This window comes from Tursiops truncatus, chromosome 12 (assembly GCF_011762595.2).
Source record: "Tursiops truncatus isolate mTurTru1 chromosome 12, mTurTru1.mat.Y, whole genome shotgun sequence".
Taxonomy (NCBI): Eukaryota; Metazoa; Chordata; class Mammalia; order Artiodactyla; family Delphinidae; genus Tursiops; species Tursiops truncatus.
In genome coordinates, this window is record NC_047045.1 from 77,979,277 (window position 1) to 78,001,986 (window position 22,710).

The window sequence follows — 22,710 nt, forward strand, 5'->3', positions numbered from 1 at the left end:
CTGCTGCTTTCTGGTTCTTCCCCCAGCATTCTGGAGTTCTACCATACACATGCATAGTTTAGTATTTAGGCAACGATTTCAGTGGACACTTCTGCAGATCTCTGGAGCTACCTCTGTGTAGCTCCCTCCTCTCCCCTATTCTGTTCTGTAAATTTTAGACAATCTGGCTTAGACAATCAAACTCCAAACCTGATCTCTTCAACTCAGTGAGAACTTCAGCCTCTCTTTATTTCCTGCTTCACTGTTTTGGACCTAGAAACTGACCCCAGGCAGTAAACAAGGGCAATTGTAGGACTTACTTCATTTTCTCCTTCTCTTAGGAACCACTGACCTACACATTGCCTGGTGTCCACTGTTTGAAAATATTTGTTTCATATATATTGTCTCGTTTTCTAGTTGTTTATTGCAGGTGGAAATTTTCATAGCAGTTAATCCTTCATGGGTGAAATCGTTCATGATGGTTTCCTTACTCTGTAGATATAGTAAGTTGTCCACATAAATTTTCAGAACCATTTTGTATGTGAGTGAATGATGTTAACCTTAGAAATTAGTCCTCACTGTGGAAGAATGGCCTCCCTCTTCCCTTCCTAAACTTCATTCTCCAAACCTTAATCATTTCTCATGAAAGAATTTTCTATTGAGTTGAATTTATATTTTTCTTAGCTGGAGCTGCTTAAGGAAATAAAAAAGGTTTCCTGAAATCTTATTAATCTGTTCTTCATTAGGTTGATTTTGGTATCTTAAAGGGATTTTAATTTTATGTTCCTGACAACTTTAGAGGACACTTTAAAACTGTTCTTTTTTTTCCATTTGCAAAATATCTTTTAAAAAATAAAAATGCTCATATGGTCCTTTATTGGGACTGGAAGATACATGAAATAAATTGGGAATGTGAAATGGGATGAACTGACTAATTATGAAAATCACCCTTGGATGGAAACAGCTTACTCTCCTCCTTGGCCTTGAAAATGAAGCTGGGATATGTTTTGTGAAGAAAGAGAAGGGGCAATTCAAATAGGAACAGGAACAGGAAAATCACTGCTAGAGAAATCTAGAATAGACACAGACGCTCTGTCCTCTTCTATGACAGGGCATGTGATACCCGCCACAGGAGTCATGTGGCGTGATGCCACCGTGCCCATAGGGAGGGGTGGGGAGTTTACCAGTCTTCTCATGCTGTTGCAGCTCAGTCCTCGGCAAGCTTTGTGCAAACTTCTAGGTATTTCTTCTCTGATGTGGCAGAAGGAAGGTTCAAGAAAATGGAATTCTCTTTTCAGCGGGGAGATCTCACTGATGGGAGAAATGTGGTTTCCTATGGAACAATGCAAGCCCAACCTGTTGGAAGACAGCATTTTCTCTAGAAAAATAACCACCCAGCACTATCAGATTCCTGCCTGGAAGAGTATAAGTAGCCTTTTCAGAGATGCTTCTGAAACTGCTTGTGGTTTATAAATCAAAATTTGTAGTTTGGATTGAGGAAAAAAACCTACTTAAACAGCCTCATTTTGAAAAAGCTTTTCTGAAACTCTCCCTTTTCACACAATCATTTCTAGAATGAAACCTAATGAGTTTGGCATCAAGGATATTTATTCAATTTTTTTTCATACTGTACTACAAGAAAAGAGAGTAAACATGCTCATTTTTTTCTATTTATAGTAGGTGATAAACTATTCCCATTTCTGCATCTCACAGAGAGGCACTTAGATCTCCCTTCAGCATTGCTGTGTAAAGGTACAGTAGCTTCCTTTCTAAAACCTGAGGACCAAAAAGTCCTGTGAGCTGCTGCCAGGAAGTTGGTTGGTTATGCCTCTTGGGGCCTCAGATGAAAGTATTGGTCTTTAGACATAGAAAGCTGACATATGGAAGGGCATTTTATTTTAAATATAGCAGTGTGTACATGTCAATCCCAAACTCCCAATCTATTCCCCCCACCCCCATAACCATAAATTCGTTCTCTATGTTTGTGAACCTGTGTCTGTTTTGTAAATAACTTCATTTGTATCTTTTTTTTTTTAGATTCCGCAAAAACAAAAGAAGAAAAAATAAGCTGACATAGTCAAATACCTGGTCACTGTTCAGTTCAACCGGTAAGAACATGTTTTGTGAACTTTTGAGTGACGTGCAGTTATTGCTTGAGGCTGCAGACACAAAGCTGAGTAACAGAAAGCTCCTACTCTCGCAGAGCTTATTGTCTGTTCATTCACATGATGTTTGGATTAATATCAACACGGTGGGTTATGTGCCAGGATCGAGGTAAAGAGAACTGCAGGAGCACCAAGGAGAGGTGAGGTCTCACGGGAAAAGGAGAGCGACCCAGGTCAGGTCGCTCCAGAACCTTCACACAAGTGATGCTCACATTGTGTGACATCACTGCAACAGAGTGAAAGCTATAACATTCAGTAGAACATATCACCTATTTCTGTAATCCTCCAGTGTAGGAACTGTGGTGTTTAGAGGAGGCTTGTCGTGATGGATTCGCTGGAGTACTATAACTGCAGAGTAAAAGCTAGACAAACGTCAGTTTCACAGGAGAGTCTGTGAAGGCTATTGGAGAAGATCTTTGTAAACCAAGCCTTTAAAAAGAATTATAATCGTGTTCTTCTTTTAAAGTTAACAAACTACTAATGTTCATTTGATTGTACTAAAAATATATTTAAACACTTTCCCTTGACGTTTGTATCAAATATAACCAATGATTTTACTTCTGAATCACATTACAACTGATTATATCAAGTTATTTGTGAGAACAAACATTCTTCTTCTGATAAGAATGCCTGTAAGGTTTTACACGGTAATAAATTAAGGTTGAGCAGTTACATTTACAAGTGACCCTCCTCAAGGCTTGGGGTCTATAGCAATTTGTCATTTTTCTGAAAAAGCAGTTGGAATTCCATGCACTGGGATTCCTCTACTGGTTATGATATTCAAAGTAACTCTTTGGAGCAATTGCAGACATCATTTGAGTCTGTTTTTCAGATATAACTTGCTTTGTTTTATAGAAGGATTTATAAGCTATGTTGTTGGGTGTTCATTTGTAGTACGCAAAGCTCTTGGGATTTAGGTCTCCCTGAATGTCGAGTCACTCTATTACTTCGGACAATTTGGTTTCTTGGCATAAGGTAACCAATTGTTTGAATTTCTAGTTGTCTCCTTTCAAAGTTAGTTTCCCCCATATTTTAAGGTCCCCAAGGAGTGTCTGCATCAACACTGTACAAGTGGGAGATGGAGCGTGGAGCATGAGGGGTGCCCTGAAATCTCAGGCACCAGGCATAGGCAAGCATTTCAAATGCCCATGAATGTAGCCCCGGCTGGAGGCTGTTCAAGCAAGGCATCAAAATAGATGTGTCAATCCCAGGGAAACATCAACTGGAAAACTTGAGTGATCTGGATAATCTTGTGGATTAGTCTAGAAATTTATGAGATTGGTAACTATTTTTCCCAGTTTTTCTCAGGGCTGGCATTGTTATTAAAATGCTGCTCATCATGGAATAAGCACTTAAACGTATCTCTACCAGGCAGTTATATTGCTAATGCAGGTATTTCCCATTCTTTAAATTCTTTTATGTTCTTTCAGGCTCAGTAGGGCATCTACTAGGTCTCGGATGATGGGCCAGGGCTTATTTGTATTATTTCTATTTGTGAAATAATAATTACAACAACAATAAGAATTGCTGAGAGGGAAGGAGAGGTTTTTCTAGAGCTGGATTCTCCAACCCCTGGACCGTGGATGGGTACCAGTCTGTGGCCTGTTAGGAACCTAGCCGCACAGCAGGATGTGAGTGGTGGGTGAGCGAGCGAAGCTTCATCTGCCGCTCCCCATCGCCTGAACCATCCCCCTCCCCGCCACCATCCGTTGAAAAATTGTCTTCCACGAGACCAGTCCCTGGTGCCAAAAACGTTGGGGACCACTGTTCTAGAGGGTGCTTTGCTGTTACGTGTCTATAACAATGTCCAAACATCCAAAATGGTGCACGAATTTGGCGTTCTTCCTCTTTAAAGTGCCTACAAGGTCGATTGGAAACAACTCACTCGCACACGCGTATGTTGACATTCCCACAGATGCTCAGCTGCCCTGTAGTGTTGCAGTATGGAAATCCAATGTGCCAGCCAGCAGTCACGTGCATCTCCCTAAAGTTAATGCCTTTCGTAGGAGCTGCTTTGCCATTAGAGATGGCTCTTAGTTATGGGACCAGACTCCACACACCAGTGTCTAATCTATCTTGCAGTTAAGTTTATAGCAGCAAGATGGTACTGCCTAGCTTGATATGCTAAATGCCTTGCATAGGTGGTGTTACAGTTCTACTCTAAATAAAGCAATCAATCAATATTTCTTCTCTGCTTACATTCCAATCTTCAGAACTGCTTGTTACGCTAGCTAGATGGATTTACTTAGAGCAGTGAAAGACATTCAGCAAGTCCATCCAATTTCTTGATTTATTTGCTATTGATGCATAAAATAAGCTTGTCTGTGAAATAGCCAGGTTGAAATTACTGTTCTCATGCATTTTCATTGTTATTATTTGGCTAGACTGACTCTTGAGGGTCAAATTAAAATTCATTCATCCAGAGCTACATGAGTGACAATGGATATCTTCTTAAGTTAAAATCAGTACTAGTACTGTATTTGAATAAAACTGTTGAAGAATCATGGATAGGATCTGGGTTTACCAAATATTCTAAAAGCTAAGGGGAAAGAACATTCATATGAGCTGTTCATTATAGGATCTTGCTTAGAACTTAACATCTAGATTTTATCGTCACTAAAAATGTAAAGGAATAATCCATAAACCTAAGAACTCAGCAGCGTATGTAAAATTTTCTAGCACTAACAATAACAGTGATGTTTATATTTTTTATTGCCTTTCAGTTGACAAAGGATTTTTACAGGTATCACGTGTTCTGCTATCATATTGCAAGATATTTTTAAAATAAATAATTATCAACTTGTTTGAAGACTGAATAGTTTAAAAAAATTTTAGACATAGTTGTTATTCAGAAACATTTCAAGGCTCACCTGACTTTCCAACCTTTAATATTGCAAAATTCTTGAGAAAAACATCATAGATGTCTTTTTTAATAGAAATTATTTTTGCAAAATATCAAATGTAAAAATTTTTTTCTAAAAGAAACAATAGTCAATGTATTACTTCTTCCAAAATATGTTTTAAAATTTTGACTCCTAATACTTAAAAAAACATATTTCCTATTGTGTAGAGCTTAGAAATAATTCTAGTTTAAGGCCTTCATAGAAATTAAGACTTACGAAGTTAAGTGACTTGCTCGAGGTCACACATTTAGTATCAGTTGACATTGGAAACTTCATTTTATTACTTTTAGTTCCCCATTTGTTTTCATAACACTAAATCTCCTTAATATGCTGCCATAGTTTCTAAACAGGATTTTACAGTGCACAGCAAGTCTTGACAAGGTAGAGCATTCCATGCCAAATATTCCATGTAAATCATTGCTTCCTTTCTCCAATGGTGACTCTTGTTTCCTTCTTTACCTCTCTTCTTCTCTTTATAATCTTTTGCATCACTGAACAATTTGGTATGCTGGTTATACTATTCAGTTACAAATTCCTTGAATACAAGGAAAAAACTTAGGGGAGTCAGCTGAATTAAGCTTTGTATATATTTTTTTAAAAAGCTGGTATATAACTTTAGGTTATCCTAGTGACTCTGTTGAATTAAAAGTGATTTTATTATTCTATGGGCTGCTGTCTTAAAATCTTTCAGACTCGGGTTCCACAGGTTTGCCTATGTCCTTCACATATGCCACTTAGTACTATAGTGAAAGCAGAAAGGGAATACTATGTTGATTTAAAGAAATTTGGATCTTCAAAATACTTAGACATGTTTTGCATACACTATTTTAGGGCATTTTGTTCTTCTAGGTTTAAACAATATAATCCATAAGAGTTGAAATCCCAAGTGCCTTCTGTATCTATTTTGTACTGGAATTTAAATATGGGCTAAGAAGAGGGCTGTCACAAAATAAATTGCAGCATTAGGCAATGAGTTTTGGCGTCTCTGGTTGGGAGCCAAGTGGAAGATTGTATTCTTGGCTTTAAGGAAACTGAGTGTATCCAAGAAGCTTAAGCCTACTGGTGAATGCTAGTGCAAGATCTGGTCTGTTTTTTTTTTTTTTTTTTTACTGTTAGGCAAGCATAGGCCAAAAGTAGTTTGTCCAAGATGAAATCATGATTTTCAATTAAATAGGTCATTTGATTATATAAAAAACCGCTCCATCTCAATGTGCTGACTAATGCACCTTAGTTATCCACAGGAATCAAATGCACTTCACTTGACAGGGAGGTAGATAGAATTCTAATATGGCAACCACTACAGTAATTTCTTCATCTCTTCACTTAGAAATGTGCCACTTCTAAGGCCACTAGACAGAAGAGACGGGTGACAAGGATAGGCAATGGGGTCCTTAAGACCAACTCCTCTTTGGTGGTTTTTGTTGTCATTTCTTCCATTTAATCTAAATATTCTTCCTGTACCTCCAAATACCACTTCTTTCCTAGGTTTGAATCACGCTTACAAGTGTATTGTCTTGTACTGTTGTATTTTTTCTAGGGAAAAAAATCCTGTTTTGTTTTCTTTTAATTTAAGGATTTTTGGATAATATTTTTTATCTAGGAAGAAATTCTCTTTTTACTTGAGGTTTTAGCAAATTAATTAATTAATTAATTTTTGGCTGCATTGGGTTTTCGTTTCTACGCTTGGGCTTTGTCTAGTTGCGGTGAGCGGGGCTTCTCTTTGTTGCAGAGCACGGGCTCTAGGCGCATGGGCTTCAGTAGTTGTGGCATGCAGGCTTAGTAGTTGTGGCTTGTGGGCAATAGAGGGCAGGCTCAGTAGTTGTGGTGCACGAGCTTAGTTGCTCTGCAGCATGTGGGATCTTCCCGGACCAGGGCTCGAAACCATGTCCCCTGCATTGGCAGGTGGATTCTTAACCACTGTGCCACCATGGAAGTCCCTACTTAAGGGTTTTGATCAGGAACTTGAACCGTTCTACATTTTCTGTTTCCTTTGGCAATAAAATTGTCTGGAGTGAAAGAACCTACAGAATATCTATTTGTCAGTGTAATGTCCTGAGAAACACACTTTAAACTTTTAAGCATATACATTTTTAAAAGATTTCCGTATAAATAGCTAATGGGGAAACCATAATGTATGAAAGCACTGAGTCATCTGTCTCACCCACTGCTACTGTCATGAAAGAGGAAACAATTTGTCATCAGGGTTCTGATCATGGGGCATTTTCTTCCTGAATTTAAAAATGGATGTAGGTATATTGCAAACATGGTATAGATGATTTAAGTAGCTTGTATCTAAGGAACATGATTCTTTTGTTATAATTTAGAAATAATACTTAAGTAATTAAAATAATAAATCTTGTCAATGGGCATTACCACTGAAAAATTTTGAGAACTCTGGATGAATTGTTTTTGGTCAAACCATTTTTTTTTCCGGTACATGGGCCTCTCACTGTTGTGGCCTCTCCCGTTGCGGAGCACAGGCTCCGGACACGCAGGCACAGCAGCCATGGCTCACGGGCCCAGCCGCTCTGCGGCATGTGGGATCCTCCCGGACCGGGGCATGAACCCGTGTCCCCTGCATCGGCAGGCGGACCCCCAACCACTGCACCACCAGGGAAGCCCTGGTCAAACCATTTAAGGCTGTCTTTCCACAAGTGGACACAAGTGGCCTAGACCAAGGTATAGGTCATGCTGCTGTCACCTAATGGTCAGCTAAAAGTCTCTCTTCTTTGAGCTGAAAAGGAGATGAGCTTGAACAACCACACATGACTGTAAAATTCAATGGCTTCATCAAGATTTCTGTGACTCTCTGGTGGGTGGGGATGGGAGGGCAAGGGGGACTTATATTTTTATGAGCAACTTTGGCTCTCTCTTGCCTCTGCTGAGCTATTATTCTTCATTCTTTAGCTTGTGGCTATTCCTATATCTCAGTCCCAGTGTTGACACAAAGAGGGAACATGGATCCTTTTCCATGATTCTCCTTTAACTCTAGAGCAATATTGATGCAGATAACTCACATAATGTGGGACTTTTACTAATGGTTTGTGGTTGGCATTGGTGGGGTCTATTATTCCACTACTATAGTAACATAACATTGTTTAGTAGATAGTCCTTACGTTTTATTAACCAAAGTTATTTTCTTCAGTTTATTTTTACATAAACTTGCATAAACTTTACCAGTGCATGTGTTAATTTTTTAAAGTGCATGGAAGGGTAGACAGTGAAAAGTATTCTCATACCAGATCCCCAATTACCCTCATTGGAACTAAATACTGTTAATGGTTTTTTGTAGCCTTCTGTAACATTTTTTTCAGTGCTTTTTTTTCTTTTGCGGTACGCGGGCCTCTCACTGTTGTGGCCTCTCCCGTTGCGGAGCACAGGCTCCGGACGCGCAGGCTCAGCGGCCATGGCTCACGGGCCCAGCCGCTCCGCAGCATGTGGGATCTTCCCAGACCGGGGCACGAACCCGTGTCCCCTGCATCGGCAGGCGGACTGTCAATCACTGCGCCACCAGGGAAGCCCTTCTGTAACATTTTTATACATATACAAGCTTATGCATGTATCTCAATCCCTTTTCATAAACAAAATGATATGCCTTTTTTCATCCTTTTTCTTTCAACCTACCTATGCCATTGAATTTGAAGTAAATTTCTTGTTAATGGCACGTAATTGGATCATTTTTAAAAAAATCCAGTCTGCCAATTTCTGCCTTCCAGTTGGCATATTTAAACCATTTACCCTTAAAGTAATTACTGATGTGTTAGAGCTTAAATCTAACATTTTGTTTTTTGTTTTCTGTTTATTTCCTCTGTTTCTTGTTCTTTGTTTTTTTTCCCCCTTGCCTTCCTGCGGGTTACTTGAACATGTTTTAAAGATTCCACCTTGATGTAATTTTTGTATTTTTGAGAATTTTGCTTAGTATAGTTTTCTTGGTATCTGCTCTGGGCATTACAATATATATACATGCTTTACCACTGACTACTGGTATCAGCATTTGGCCACTTCCAGTTAAATGTGGAAACCCCACTTCAATTTATCTTTTACCCTCTCTACTTTAAATATCATTGTCTTAAGTATTAGATGGTGTTATAATTTTAATTTCAATCATAACACATGTTTTAGAAAACTCAAGAGAAGAATGACAGTCTATTGTATTGCTTTTCTCGCTGTTTTTTTCTTCCTTCTTCGTGGCTTGGAAACCTTCTTTTTCATTTCGTTTTTGTTTGAAGAACTTCTTCTGGCCATTCTTTAAGGTCAGCCATGGGACTCCAACAGATCTTCGCTGGTGCTTCTTGAAGGGGTGGAAGGAATGGCATCAGGTGTGTCACCTGTCCTGAATCTCGAGGTGAGAAAATGAAGTCTCTGACCTGTGGGGACAGAGAGGGCTTCCTGGGAAGGTGCTTGTGGTGGGATCTGCTTCGTGGGTGTCTCTGAGTAGGAGAGGGGAGTCCCAGGACTGTCAGGGAAGGAGAATATTTCCCTGGGTAACCTGTTTTCACTGGGGCTTCGGTCAAACCCCTGTGGACTACGTTAACACCTTCTGTCGTTAGTTTTGGGGGTTGGGAAATGCCAACCATGTGCCCTTCTGTTGGGCATGAGGTTGTAAGATGCCCAGACATAATGCTGTGTCTTCGGTCCTGGGCTCCTTAAAGCAGTTTGCCTTTCACCAACCACCTCTCAGAGTTCTCCTTTGATTTTATCCTGCATTATTTCCAGTGTTTATCGTTATCCTAAGTAGGAAAAAGTAGGGAGAGACGAGTCTATACTAGTTATCTTGTTTGGACAGAAGTCTCTCTTGTTAGCTTTTTAAAAGTGAGATTGTTAGGTTCATAGATATACTTTAGCCACCACAGACCAAGGGCTTTCTCCCTGGCCATGTTACCCCATGTAATGCCTGGACTCTTGCCTTCCCTATTCCATCCCTATTCTGCTCCCATTCTTACCTAAGTTTTCCAGCAAATCACAAATTCTCACCTAATTATGCAGAGAACTCTGCTCTCTCCAGTCCCATACCTGTAACTCTGCTCTAAGTCCCTTTGTCTATCTCAAACCCATCAATGGGCCCAGTTGAACAAAAGAGCCTTCTGGTCTCTTGGGCGGCTCAAAAGATAGGCAGAGACCCAGGGCAAGGGGTCTTCCCCTTCACAGTAGCCTTTGTCCTTTGAAGACATTCACTGTTTTAAATAGCATCTTCTATCACCCATGTGTTAACACTTATGTAGATGGAGCATTTTTGCTTCACCTTTTGACCAAAGCCTGTGATCTCCTTAAAGGCTGAGATTATATCTCTAGCACCAAGCAGCGTGCCAAGCACAGAGAGGGTCTGTAATAAATGTGCGTTTAGTGTAGGAATAAAAGGCAGGCTGTTAGAGTCTTTCTTCCACGGTGCGAATAGGTTCAGCGTGACAATAATAGGTCTGGAGGGACTCTGAAAGGTCAACTAGTTCGTCTTTCTGCTTCTGTCCAAGGGCACATACCAGATAACAAGGTAGCTAGTTTGATTTTAAGTGCTTTAAAAGAAAATTACAGGTTCCTTTAGTAATCCATTGCAGTGTTTAAAAACTTTCATTGTCAGCGAGATTTTCTTTACATCTAGCCTAAGTCTCCCATGCTGCATCCTGAAACCTTAGCGGGTAGAAATGTGCAGCCAGGTTTTGAGTGGCCTGTCTTCCTTTAATTACTTTTCAGCAAGTATTTACAAGTGAAATATTTGCCTTCCCTGCATCAGTTCCCAGGCTCTTCTTCATCAGAAGGTATGTGCACTTACCTGTCCTTATCATTTAGCTCCACACTACCAATGCCCTGATACTGGCTCCTTAGTATGGTATATGGACTGTATGAATGGTTCCAACTTAACACCATCTTCTTTGGTTGTGCCCTTCCATATTAGTTCCAGGATTAACTGCATGACTTTCTTTGGGCAGTGGGGCGATAGCAGACCAGATGTGAGCAAAGGCTTGAAAAAGGCACTTGTATAATCTCTTTTCTTGTACTTCACTGTGAGAACATACCCAGGCTAACCTGGAAAAGAGCTGAGTCTTCTTTTTTTTTTTTTTTTAACATCTTTATTGGGGTATAATTGCTTTACAATGGTGTGTTAGTTTCTGCTTTATAACAAAGTGAATCAGTTATACATATACATATGTTCCCATATCTCTTCCCTCTTGCGTCTCCCTCCCTCCCACCCTCCCTATCCCACCCCTCTAGGTGGTCACAAAGCACCGAGCTGATCTCCCTGTGCCATGCGGCTGCTTCCCACCAGCTATCAACCTTACGTTTGGTAGTGTATATATGTCCATGCCACTCTCTCGCTTTGTCACAGCTCACCCTTCCCCCTCCCCGTATCCTCAAGTCCGTTCTCTAGTAGGTCTGTGTCTTTATTCCTGTCTTACCCCTAGGTTCTTCATGACATTTTTCTTCTTAAATTCCACATATATGTGTGAGCATACGGTATTTGTCTTTCTCTTTCTGACTTCACTCTGTATGACAGACTCTAGGTCTATCCACCTCATTACAAATAGAAGAGCTGAGTCTTCTGAGGCGAGGCCCTCCGAGGCCAGCCAGCCCCAGCCAACACCCCAGCTGTCCACAGACACATGAGGAGCTCAGCCAAGATCAGCTGAGCCTGGCCCACATCATCAGAAATAACCGTCCAGTGGGTCCCTATACCTGTGTTACATAAGCGTGGATATTGTTTTCAACCACTCATTTCTAAGGTGGTTTGTTTGCAACAAAAATGATACTCCATGTGGGAGGAAATTCCTGGCTCTGGTAGAACTTGACCTCACAGTGTGTTCCCCTCGCTTCCTGTGGAGCACGTCTGCTTCTCTGAACTCATACTATCTTTCCTTCGTGCCTGTGTATTTCCTCATTCCCTCGCTCTGAGTGGTCAACCAGCACAGATCACCATGAACTGCTGGCTTCTGACCCTCCGCTCTTTTTTTGACCAGGGTTCTTGTTGTTTACCTCTGTACATGTTTGGTGTGTACCAGTGTCTCTCCCTGTATTGTGGTACCTGATCCTGTTTCCTTGCTTTATTTTTGAAATCTTCCTAGAGCACCACTCTTTCCGACAATGCTGATATATTAGCATGAGATTGTATTCTGATTTATAAATAAAAATATTTCAGGGTAATAATGCCTCCTGGGAGTTAACAAAGCCAGTTTGAACATCATGCTAATGAGTCCGAATTCTTAGGCTTAGTTTCCATATAGACCACATGTTTATACAAAAGAAATAATGACTGTTTTATTTGGATGATACACTTAAGCAGGTCAAAAGTTGCATGAATATACACTCCATCACAAAGGATTCTAAGCAAAGGAGTATGGGTAGCCCAGGGCCAATGATACCAGTGTTGAGTTTCACATACAGATACACATTTTGGTGACTAGGGGGCAGGGACAAATCTTTATATGAAGATAATATAAACACATGCAAGTTACTTTTGAAGAAAAACCAAGGATTTGTGTGTGCAGAATTGGCAATCAGGGAGAGTCTGTTTGGCATAACTGTGTATCATAAAATAATCAGTAGGGCTTCCCTGGTGGCACAGTGGTTAAGAATCCTCCTACCAATGCAGGGGACACAGGTTCAAACCCTGGTCTGGGAAGATCCCATGTGCCATCCACGGCAACTAAGCCCGTGCGCCACAACTACTGAAGCCCGCGCACCTAGAGCCCGTGCTCTGCAACAAGAGAAGCCACCACAATGAGAAGCCCGCGCACTGCACTGAAGAGTAGCCCCCACTCTGCATGCAGCAACAAAGACCCAATGCAGCCCAAAATAAACATAAATAAAATAAATTTATAAAATAAATAAATAATAGAATAATGTCTTGAGTTATTTTATATAGGACTGTTATTGAATATACTAAATATTTTTAAATGACAACACATTCCTTTGGTGAACCCTCTTAGATTTTACTATTAAGATGACTGATTACCAAATAGATCAAATGTTGAGTGAACTCAGGTCTCTGTTAAGAGGTTAAGAGTTCTGGCTAAATAGGGGGCTATGCCTGAGGTACAGACAGAGGACTGGGTCTTAAACAGAGGTTTGGCATTTTTTATCTATCACCAGTTGGGTATGTAATGTCAAGAGGATGACAGGATCTTTATGTTTTTTCCTTCCTCTGAAGAATGGAGAGTAGGGAAGGCAGTGGGTAACACCCATGAGTGATAATTACAGTATTGCATATTCAGTGAGGCAAAAAATGGGCTCAGACTGGACCAGAAGATTCCCAAGGCCGCTTCCTGCCATGTTCATTTCCATGTTTGCTGCTCTGACTTGGGCTGAGCAGAGATGTGCACAGAAAAAATAAATATAATACATTTGTTTAGAAAGATTTTTCTATAAAATTATTATCAAACGATAGTATTATTACCAAGGGATAAAACTAATAACTCCAAGAAATCAAAGAAATGAGCGATGTTTTTTTATAAAGTGAGTTTTAAGGTCATTCTAGTGCTAAATTATACCCACTTTAAGTGTCTTTATATTTGTATATAAATACAGAGCAGTCGTTGTATCCTTCTCATATTAATTTCCCAACTGTTTCAGAGCAAAGCCCATTATATTCCTTTAGCTCTGCTCCATGTGTCCCTCTCCGAAATGATGTGGCATCACCTACCATGACTAGAAAACTGACCCGTCTGGCATGGATCCTCTCCATGTTACGTTGACATAAATGTGTTTTCTCCATCCCGTTCTCAAAACTCTTAATTTTGTTATTCCCTCTTAACCTTCTTTCATACAAGGTTAAACTTCTCCATTTCCCTGCGAACACATTATCTTTTAAATTTAACCCTTCCTAATGTCATTCATATTAACTCTAATTACGCTACATACTCAAGGTAAAATGCTGCTTGTGAAATCCAGTGACTTTTTGTCAGTGCTCATACCTCTTGAGTTTTCTTGAATATTTAATGCAATTGGGCACCTCTATCCCTTTCCCAAGTCATTTCTTGTCTTTGGCTTCTGTGCTAATACATTTGACTCTGACCAGTCCTTTTAGTGACTTTTCATGGCTCTTCTCTCTCTTCCCGTCCCTAAGTATAAAATTTCCCTGAAGTTAAGTCCTTGGCTCTGTCTTTCGTTATATTTTCTTCAATAACACATTCCTTAGGCCCTCAATGTCTCCTACCCATTTCACTCCAATACTCATAGGGTTCAACCTATAACAATGTCCTACCCGCCCACAGAACATGTGCTTCAATATTCAGGCAAGTCACACTGACCCTGACAACTGTTAAAGAATAAGTTGTTTTTTCTCCTCAGTATTCAATTGGATGTGTCGTAGCCAAAACCATTTTGTCTAGAACTATGGTAATATAAGGCCTATAAATTATGTTTTGTTATTTGAACAAGGAAGTCAAACCTTGAAACTTCCAAATTCAAAGGTCTCTGCATCTTCTCTTTGCCGTAGGTGGATGAGTTTGCTGTTTCCGGTATACTCACATCTACTCCAACGTATATTTCTGCTCAGTCAGTGAGGAAAATAACTGTCTGACTTTGCTTTGTTTCTCAATGCAGCACAACAGGACACGCCAGAGAATTCTGTAGGAAAAGCTCAAAAGTAAATGACTTTTACTCAAGTTATGAATTTTCAGCAAGTTGAAGAGCTTTTCTGAGTGCTTTTATTTGATATTTCCCCCTAGGCTTTTTCACATAATTGTCTCCTTTCTTTTGTTCTGTGCTGGTCAGGTGTAGCCTCTGATGCTGAATGTGTCCTGGGGAGGGGCAGGGATGCTCGCCGTGGCCCAGCGTGGTGCTTGGAGGAGGCAGGGGACCAGAGCGCCCCCAGGAGGCAAGGCAGCGGCAAGCTGCAGGCATCCAGGTGGTGCAGAGCTTCTCTAGGCCTTCTTGCCCAGTGCGCCTGGTCACACTTTAAAGACTTTTCCTAAAGTTCAAGGCTAAGTGGACAAATCATGTCTACAGATGAACTTCTAACAGCCTTTATTCTTCCTAACTGTAGCCATTCACCAAACTCAATCCTGACTCTTCCGTTCTTTACAAAATTTTGTCTGGATAGATGTGACTCTTTTTTTTTTGCTGTACGCGGGCCTCTCACTGCCGTGGCCTCTCCCGTTGCGGAGCACAGGCTCCAGACGTGCAGGCCCAGCGGCCATGGCTCACGGGCCCAGCCGCTCCGCGGCATGTGGGATCCTCCCGGACCGGGGCACGAACCCGTGTCCCCTGCATCGGCAGGTGGACTCTCAACCATTGCGCCACCAGGGAAGCCCTGATCACTGGTTTTATACAGTGCTGCTGCATAGGATTCTATTTCTTTTTCCTATAAACGTGGAACGTGCTAAAGGCGAGACTTATTGTGTAGCTCTTGAATTCAAGCAATAAAAACTCATGGCAACAACCGCAGACTAAGCGTCAATGATTCGTGCTTGTGACAGGAAGGGATCTTGAACTATAACACACGATAAAATACTGATTTCTTCCCATAATGTAATCATGGTCTTCCAATGAGTTGACAATGATTCAGGGGCTTTCTAAAATCACTTTGGGCTTTGACCTGCCTTGTTTGGGTGGCTTCTTTCTCATTTGGGGGGACCAGGCCTTTGTTAGCATGTCTGCAAACATTGTTAGTCAAAGTGTGATCTGTGGACCAGCAGGCATCAGTATCACCTGGGACTTGTTGGAAATGCAGAATCCCAGTCCCAATCCAGGTCCACTGAGCAAAAACTTGCATTTTTAACAAGATCCTTGGGTGATACGTGTGCACTTTCAATTCTGAAAACAATATTCTAAGGCCTTCAGTCCAGTTTTCTAAATTTAACTTATTGATACTTCAATATAGTAACCTTGTTCTCTACTTATGTTTTTTTTCCTTTCTGTGTTTTTGAGAGAATATCACCCAACCACACATGTCTAGTGGAGTTCAGGACTTCTTGATCACACTGAGTGAAGTCAGTGTCAATCAGGTCATGTTTAAACTATCTGAATGTAAACCAATGAGAATCTATGTCTAATTCCTGATTGACTAATTGGCAAGCCAGCTCTGAGTATGTTCTCTCTTTTTCTCACTCTCTCTCTGTCCCTATCTCTGTTTCTCCACCACACACACACACACACACACACACACACACTACCAGTAGGCATATGAAAGTCCAGATTTATGGTCCCAAGTAGAGAGCTGGTTAAACATTATATGTCTGAGGCACCGTTTATTTGACACAGTAATTTTGGGAGTCGGAATGTCAAGAATAGAAATGGTTCTAATAAAATTCTATTGCTAGGGCTTCCCTGGTGGCGCAGTGGTTGAGAGTCTGCCTGCCGATGCAGGGGACACGGGTTCATGCCCCGGTCCGGGAAGATCCCACATGCTGCGGAGCGGCTGGGCCCCTGAGCCATGGCCGCTGAGCCTGCGCGTCCGGAGCCTGTGCTCCGCAACGGGAGAGGCCACAGCAGTGAGAGGCCCGCGTACTGCAAAAAAAAAAAAATTCTATTGCTAGATTACCTAGCTTAGGATAATGTTAGGATATTGTTTCCCAATAGGCCATTGTTCTTACAATGATATCCTATCCAGCAAGAGAAATTTTGGATCAAACTCACAACTACAACTCAATATATTTAAGTGAAACTCAAAGATAAATCTTGCGGTAACCTCGTTTGCATCGAAGGAGCAAAAATTTATTGATAATTGACTATTTAGCATATCCTTGTTTGTCCGTGAGAAGAACATCTTAGTTGGAATTCAAAGTATAATGGTGCCCTAGACTTGCTTCTCCCTCCACAATAATGCCCTGAGTTTTTATGCCGACTTGGAGCCTGAACTGGAGTGAGGTCTCTCCTCCGGCGGTGGAGGGCGGGGAGGAGTTGAAAACAATTTACAGTGTTCAAGCCTGGAAATCTTTAGGGAGAGATGTCTGTACTGACTGTAGATTCAAACATCAGAGAGGAAGTGACACACACGTGCATCACCAGGGGTTGACTGGTTTCCTGACTCTATTTCAGAGACCTTGGTTAGAAGTCAAGGAAGGCCTTGACAAGAAGTAGGACATTTAATCAGAACCTGGGATACTGTATGGAAATCCTTTCAGTTTGACTGTTTCGTTTATTCCTTTACTCATATATGTATTTATTCAATAAGTAGTTATTAAGGGCCTCTTATCTTTTAGGCACTATTCTATGTACTAAGTTTAAAGCAGTGATCAAAACGGACAGAGATTCCTGCCATCTGTGGCTTAATAACTTTCTAGTAGAAAGCTGTTGGAGGTGTGACAGGATTAAGAGGTATAATAGCTAGAGAACATCCCTCTGGCTGATCTGTTGAAAATAGATTAATAATGCATTTATTAAATAGAATGGACTGGTGAACTACCAAAGACATCAGTGTAAGGCCTTCTCCATGTTCCTCCGGGCCTATGAGTATAGATTCTCAGACCCCAGTTGCTGAAGATGCTAGGACAACTCACTCATGAAAACCCTTTTGATTTAACATCTTATATTAAAGATAAAGGTAAGGCAACTCTTCTGCAGAAGGCATTGCTTAAATCTTATCTGGGGTGGCAGAGTCCTCTTCATGTAGGGTAGCTTCAGGTTGAATGTCTGGTGTAGACTACTATAAAAAAATCTTCCTTAAAATTACAGTGACTGTTGAATGTCTCCTGAAACTTCCTATCATACTTTTATTAAAAATTCAGGCTTGATCTCTCAATATATTAACTTGCATGAGAAATGGATTTGGGGATTAAGCAAAAAGAAGCTAACATTTGTTGATAGCATATTATGTGCCAGACACTTTACGTACATCCTTTCATTTAATCCTCATGCCAACAATGTGCTGTGCACTAGATATCATTATTCCCAATTCACAAATGTGGGAAATGAGCTCAGAGTGGTTAAGTATTTTCCCACATCCTATAACTTGATAGTGGCAGGATCAGGGTTGGGAAACTCAAGCCGTCTTCTCTGACAGCGCTATACCACGTTACCGAAGACTACTGCATCAACAAAGACCACTACTGTATAGCATGGGCACCACTATTTGACTGCCCACCATTATTAAACCATTTCAAATTAATTAAATGTGTACATTTAAGATTGTTGCAACCCTTAAAATTCAGGGCATCCAAACAACCTCCATCTTGAATTGCTTGCTATACAATATTCCTATCAAGAGACTGACTGGCACAGTTGATATTTGATAGGGCAACACAGAAGTTAGGATCACCACTAACAAAAGAAAATGTCAGGTGTTGACAAGGATATGGAGAAATTGAAACCCTTGTGCACCATTGGCGGGAATGTAAAATGTTGCAGCCATTATGGAAAACAGTATGGAGGCTTCTTAAAAAATTAAATGTAGAATTACCAAATGACCCAGCAATCCCACTTCTGGGTATATATTCAGAAGAATTCAGAGGAGGATTTTAGAGAGAGATTTGCATGCTCATGTTCATTGCAGTATTATTCATAATAGCCAAGAGGTGGAAGCAACTCAAATGTCCTTTGATGGATAAATGCATTAAGAAAATGTGGTATATACATGTAACGGAATATTATTCAGTTTTGAAAAAGAAGGAAGTCTTGTCATATGCTACAACATGGATGAACCTTGAGGATGTTATGCTAAATTAAACAAGCCAGTCACAAAAGGACAAATACTATAAGATTCCACTCATATGAAGAATCTAAACTAGTCAAAACAGAAAGTTGAAAGGTGGTTTCAAAGGTTAAGAGCAGGAAGGAAAGGGGATTAGCATTTAATCGGTGAAGTTTTTCAGTTTTGTAAGTTTAAAAAATTCTAGAGATCTGTTGCACAAAAATGTGAATATACTTAACACCACTGAACTGTACACTTAAATAGTTAAGGTAAATTTAACATTGTGTGGTTTTTTTAAACCACAATAAAAAAATATCAAGGAAAAAGTCATCTACTGATCAGTATTTAATCACCATTACAGTTTGAAAATCTAAGACAAGAATTAACAATGTATTCCCAGTCCCAATTTACCATGGGCTCTTGGATAAATATTTGTGGGTTGTTTCTTTTCAGGGATACAAAACGTCTCTTGTATGGTCTCTGTTTTAAACAACTAATATTTAAGGATACAACGGAACTTACTCTTTTTAGTAAAACATGGATTTCTTGTGGAATTGGTGACATTTTAATGTGCAAAATTATAAAAATTAAGTACTTACCATTTAAAAAGCAGTGGTCATTCATTTCTCCATATTCTCTAAGATCTACCCTTGTATCAAGTTAGGTCGCTGAAATGCTACAAGGCTGGAACACATTACTGTTCAACTTTCTGCAGAAGTGATTTGACAAGTTTCCAGTCCAGCGACATGTTTTTCACCTTTTCCAAGGTCAAGCTAAGAAATGACTTTATAAAGGATACTTCTCCATAATTTATAAAATTACTGTTATATACAATGTTCATTATATAATCCTAATGTTCCTTATAAAAATGCACCTGCATTTGGCCTCTCTGATTTTTCTGAATTTGGATATATTTGTCTACTCTCCTTTACAATATTATTCTTCATTTAGTATAAAATGAGAATGCCATCACTTATTCTATTTTCTTTTTACTTAGCTTCCAGTAAGCTCAGAGTATCTGCTTTTATACAATTTAGTAATTATTTAGCCCAGATTTCTGATGTAATTAGCACCATCATCACTATTAACCATTACATTTTTATTTTGTATTTTATTGTGAACTAACCATAACCTTACCATGTATTTAACCAAATGAAATTTCTGGACTTGCGGACCTTATTCAAACCATGGTCAAGTCTCCAAACTTGTCATTGGAAGGCTTTCACTCCTGTGCAGCTGCCCATTGAGGCATTTCTCAAGTGTGTAAAAACTGTCCTTAAAGGCAGAAAGAATGAATGAGAGCTCCTGGAGGGATTTGGGAGTGTATCTCAAATAGCCCACAACAGGCATAATATTCCTTTGTAGCTTCATGTTTTATCTCCTCCATAACACGTCTGCATTTTTTAAAGATAAAAGAATAATTTTAAAATCACTTACTAGTCAAAGTACTTAACTTTCCCTCCTCACATCTTTGAATAAAATTACTACTCAGGGTGGATGTACTATCTTTTATCCTGTGACTTTGAAACCGCTTGAATTCCGAACTCTAAATGTGATACAAGAGATAAATTTAGAGCTAAAAGTAAACTTCCATATAACCTTTCTTAATCCTTTCTTGTCTATGTAACAAAAGTTAGGTACAGAAAAGTTCAACCAAGATCACCCAAGATAGAATTTTTTCTGGTCTCCTGTACTAGGGGACTGTCTGTTACATGACTTGCCTCATTTTTTGGTCCTGTCTCCTAATGCATCACACAGGAGGCTGGATCAGATGATCTCCAGGTTTCTTCTCAGCTCTACTATTTTGTTTTTCTGTTTCTGAAACCATGACCATGCTGGGCTTCAATAATATAAGTAAAGTTAAAAAAATAATTATGACAGTGGCTGCTCTGAAGATGTCCAAAATTATACACTCTAAACACATGGTCCACGTGTGGATTATTTTACAGGATGCAGCAATGTTCCTGTGTACGCGCTGTACACAAAAGTGTGAGAAAGTTTACATTTTCATTGCAACTTTCTATCACCTCTATTTCCACTTCAGAATGTATGTGTCACAGTGAAAGACACTGATGGGGGATACGATTTCTACATATCAGTTCTGCGAAATACATCCGGGTCTTTGAGCCACTATCGTTTAGGCAGTGCTGTCCAATAGCACTTCCTGTGGTGGTAAGAATGCTCTGTATGGCTTGGTGCAGTATGGCAGCCATTAGCCTCAGGTGGTTATTGAAGGACTGAGTTTGAGTTTTATTTAACTTTGATTAATTAACATTTAAATTGCATACGTGGCTGCTGATGACTGGACTGCACAGTCTCAGAATTTTATCACAGAAGAGAGACATAGAAGCCCGAGGAATGAGGGGATCAACTTTCAAAACACAAATGCAAAGTAGAAGATGTAGGCAAGTGATTTTCTTTTATTTCAGTATTTCCAGAAATTATAAAGTTAATCACTGTTAATCATATTAAATATATCCCAGAAGAGGAAAATTTTTTATCTTTTTCTTAAAAAAAAGAAAAAAAGACAATTAAATGACTTGTAAAATTAACGTGCTTAAAAAGGAAAAAAAAAAAAGTGAACACTAACGCCATCTTGTGGATTCTGGATGCTGGGACACGTTCAGAGTCAGAATGTGTGCTCACGGAGGAGCTGAGTTATGAGGTTGAGACGGTGCTCACAGGAGCCTTTCAGTTGCATCTTTTGAATGTCGTAGTGTGAATTATAGTCACAGGGCCTCAAAGAATACCCCCATGACGCAAATCGATTTTAGAAAAACTATCGTTTAGTCTTGAATGACTGATAGAGTTCGGGCGACTATATGAATTCGGTAACAGTGAGGTTTCGAAAAACAAAATTATTGGCTCTTATTTTGCTTCATATCTACAATTTAACCAGTGTCCTCCTTTACTTCGTTAAATATTACAGAAAGGGAGATACAGTCACGTATTTGGAAGTTTTCAGGATTTTTGAATCGCAATAAAAGTATCTTCCTATGTACGTTTCTATTTTACAGTTCTAAGAATGTTTTTGATTGTCATCCATGGTCCATTTGCTTATTCAAACACACACATGTGCACACACACCCCTGTAGTAATTCATTTTCCTTTTTCGCATTCCATATTCCTCTCATTAAAAGAATTGTAGGACCCTTTAAGGCAGGAATTCTGCCCTTGGTAACATGGTGCTGGTCAAATATTAATTATAATTTACATTTAATAACTGATTTATCTTCTGGATCCTCTTCTCTTAAGACTCTCACATATACTCCCTTGGTACAACTAAAGATATGGATATTGCTTTTATTCTAGACAGTGCTTATCTGATAGAGTAAAGAGATAAAAATGATTTTGCACACATGAAGGGGATGAGCAGGAGTAATCCTGCATATATAATCACGATAGGATGTGGGAAAGACGAGGTGACTGCACATATTTTATTCCTTCCCATTTGCCTCTGAAATGGTGCTGATGATTGGTATTGGAGACAGTTTTTAAAATAAAGTACCAAAAACTAGCTTAAAAATTTTTTTATTTGGCAATATCAAACTGACCATTACATTAAGGTATTTTATAAGCCTGAATTTGAAGGCAAGGGAAAAAGGAGGGAAAGAAAAAAGTCAAAATGGATGGAAAAAATCTTGAATTCAGAATTCTGGAAATTTAATCGAGGAAATAGTAATCATGCACCTTGGTACATACACAGGGCAGAGACTGAAGAGAAGAGAGTAGGGAGCATGGGGACATCAGGACCTCAAGCATCAGAAGATCTTTTGTCTCCAAACAAATAATGTTTTGATGCCAGAAAGTGGGATAGGGAGACAACATACTATTCTGTAGAAGGAACTAGCCGGATTTTGAATATATCATGATGAACAAAAAGTACAATGTGTGCTGTAAAAGACACAAATACTGAGTCTGAGGCAGCATGTCCAGCACAGCTGGATTAGGAAGAATAGCTAAAGCTGTAGGAAGAGACCTGGTCATTTAGGTGAACTAGTCCAATCAGGACAGGAAAAGAACTTCCCGGATCATTGACTTAAAAAGGGAATAGAAGGCTTGTCTTTCAGTGGGATAGGTAAAAATAGGAGAACATACAGGT

The 22,710-nt window shown here is 39.7% G+C and overlaps 1 long non-coding RNA gene across 13 annotated transcripts in view; it reads left to right on the forward strand.

Moving 5' to 3' along the window:
* The window catches only part of LOC109552827 (uncharacterized), a 166,004-nt gene that overhangs the window by 4,979 nt on the left and 138,315 nt on the right, over positions 1-22,710 (forward strand). For 11 of the 13 annotated variants that reach the window (XR_012324933.1, XR_002179723.3, XR_012324935.1 and 8 more), the window contains exon 3: positions 2,017-2,087. This is a non-coding gene — a long non-coding RNA (uncharacterized lncRNA). Of the gene's footprint in view, positions 1-2,016; positions 2,088-9,276; positions 9,393-22,710 lie in introns of all 13 variants that reach the window. The other 2 variants (XR_012324939.1, XR_012324940.1) reach the window with 2 other exon arrangements.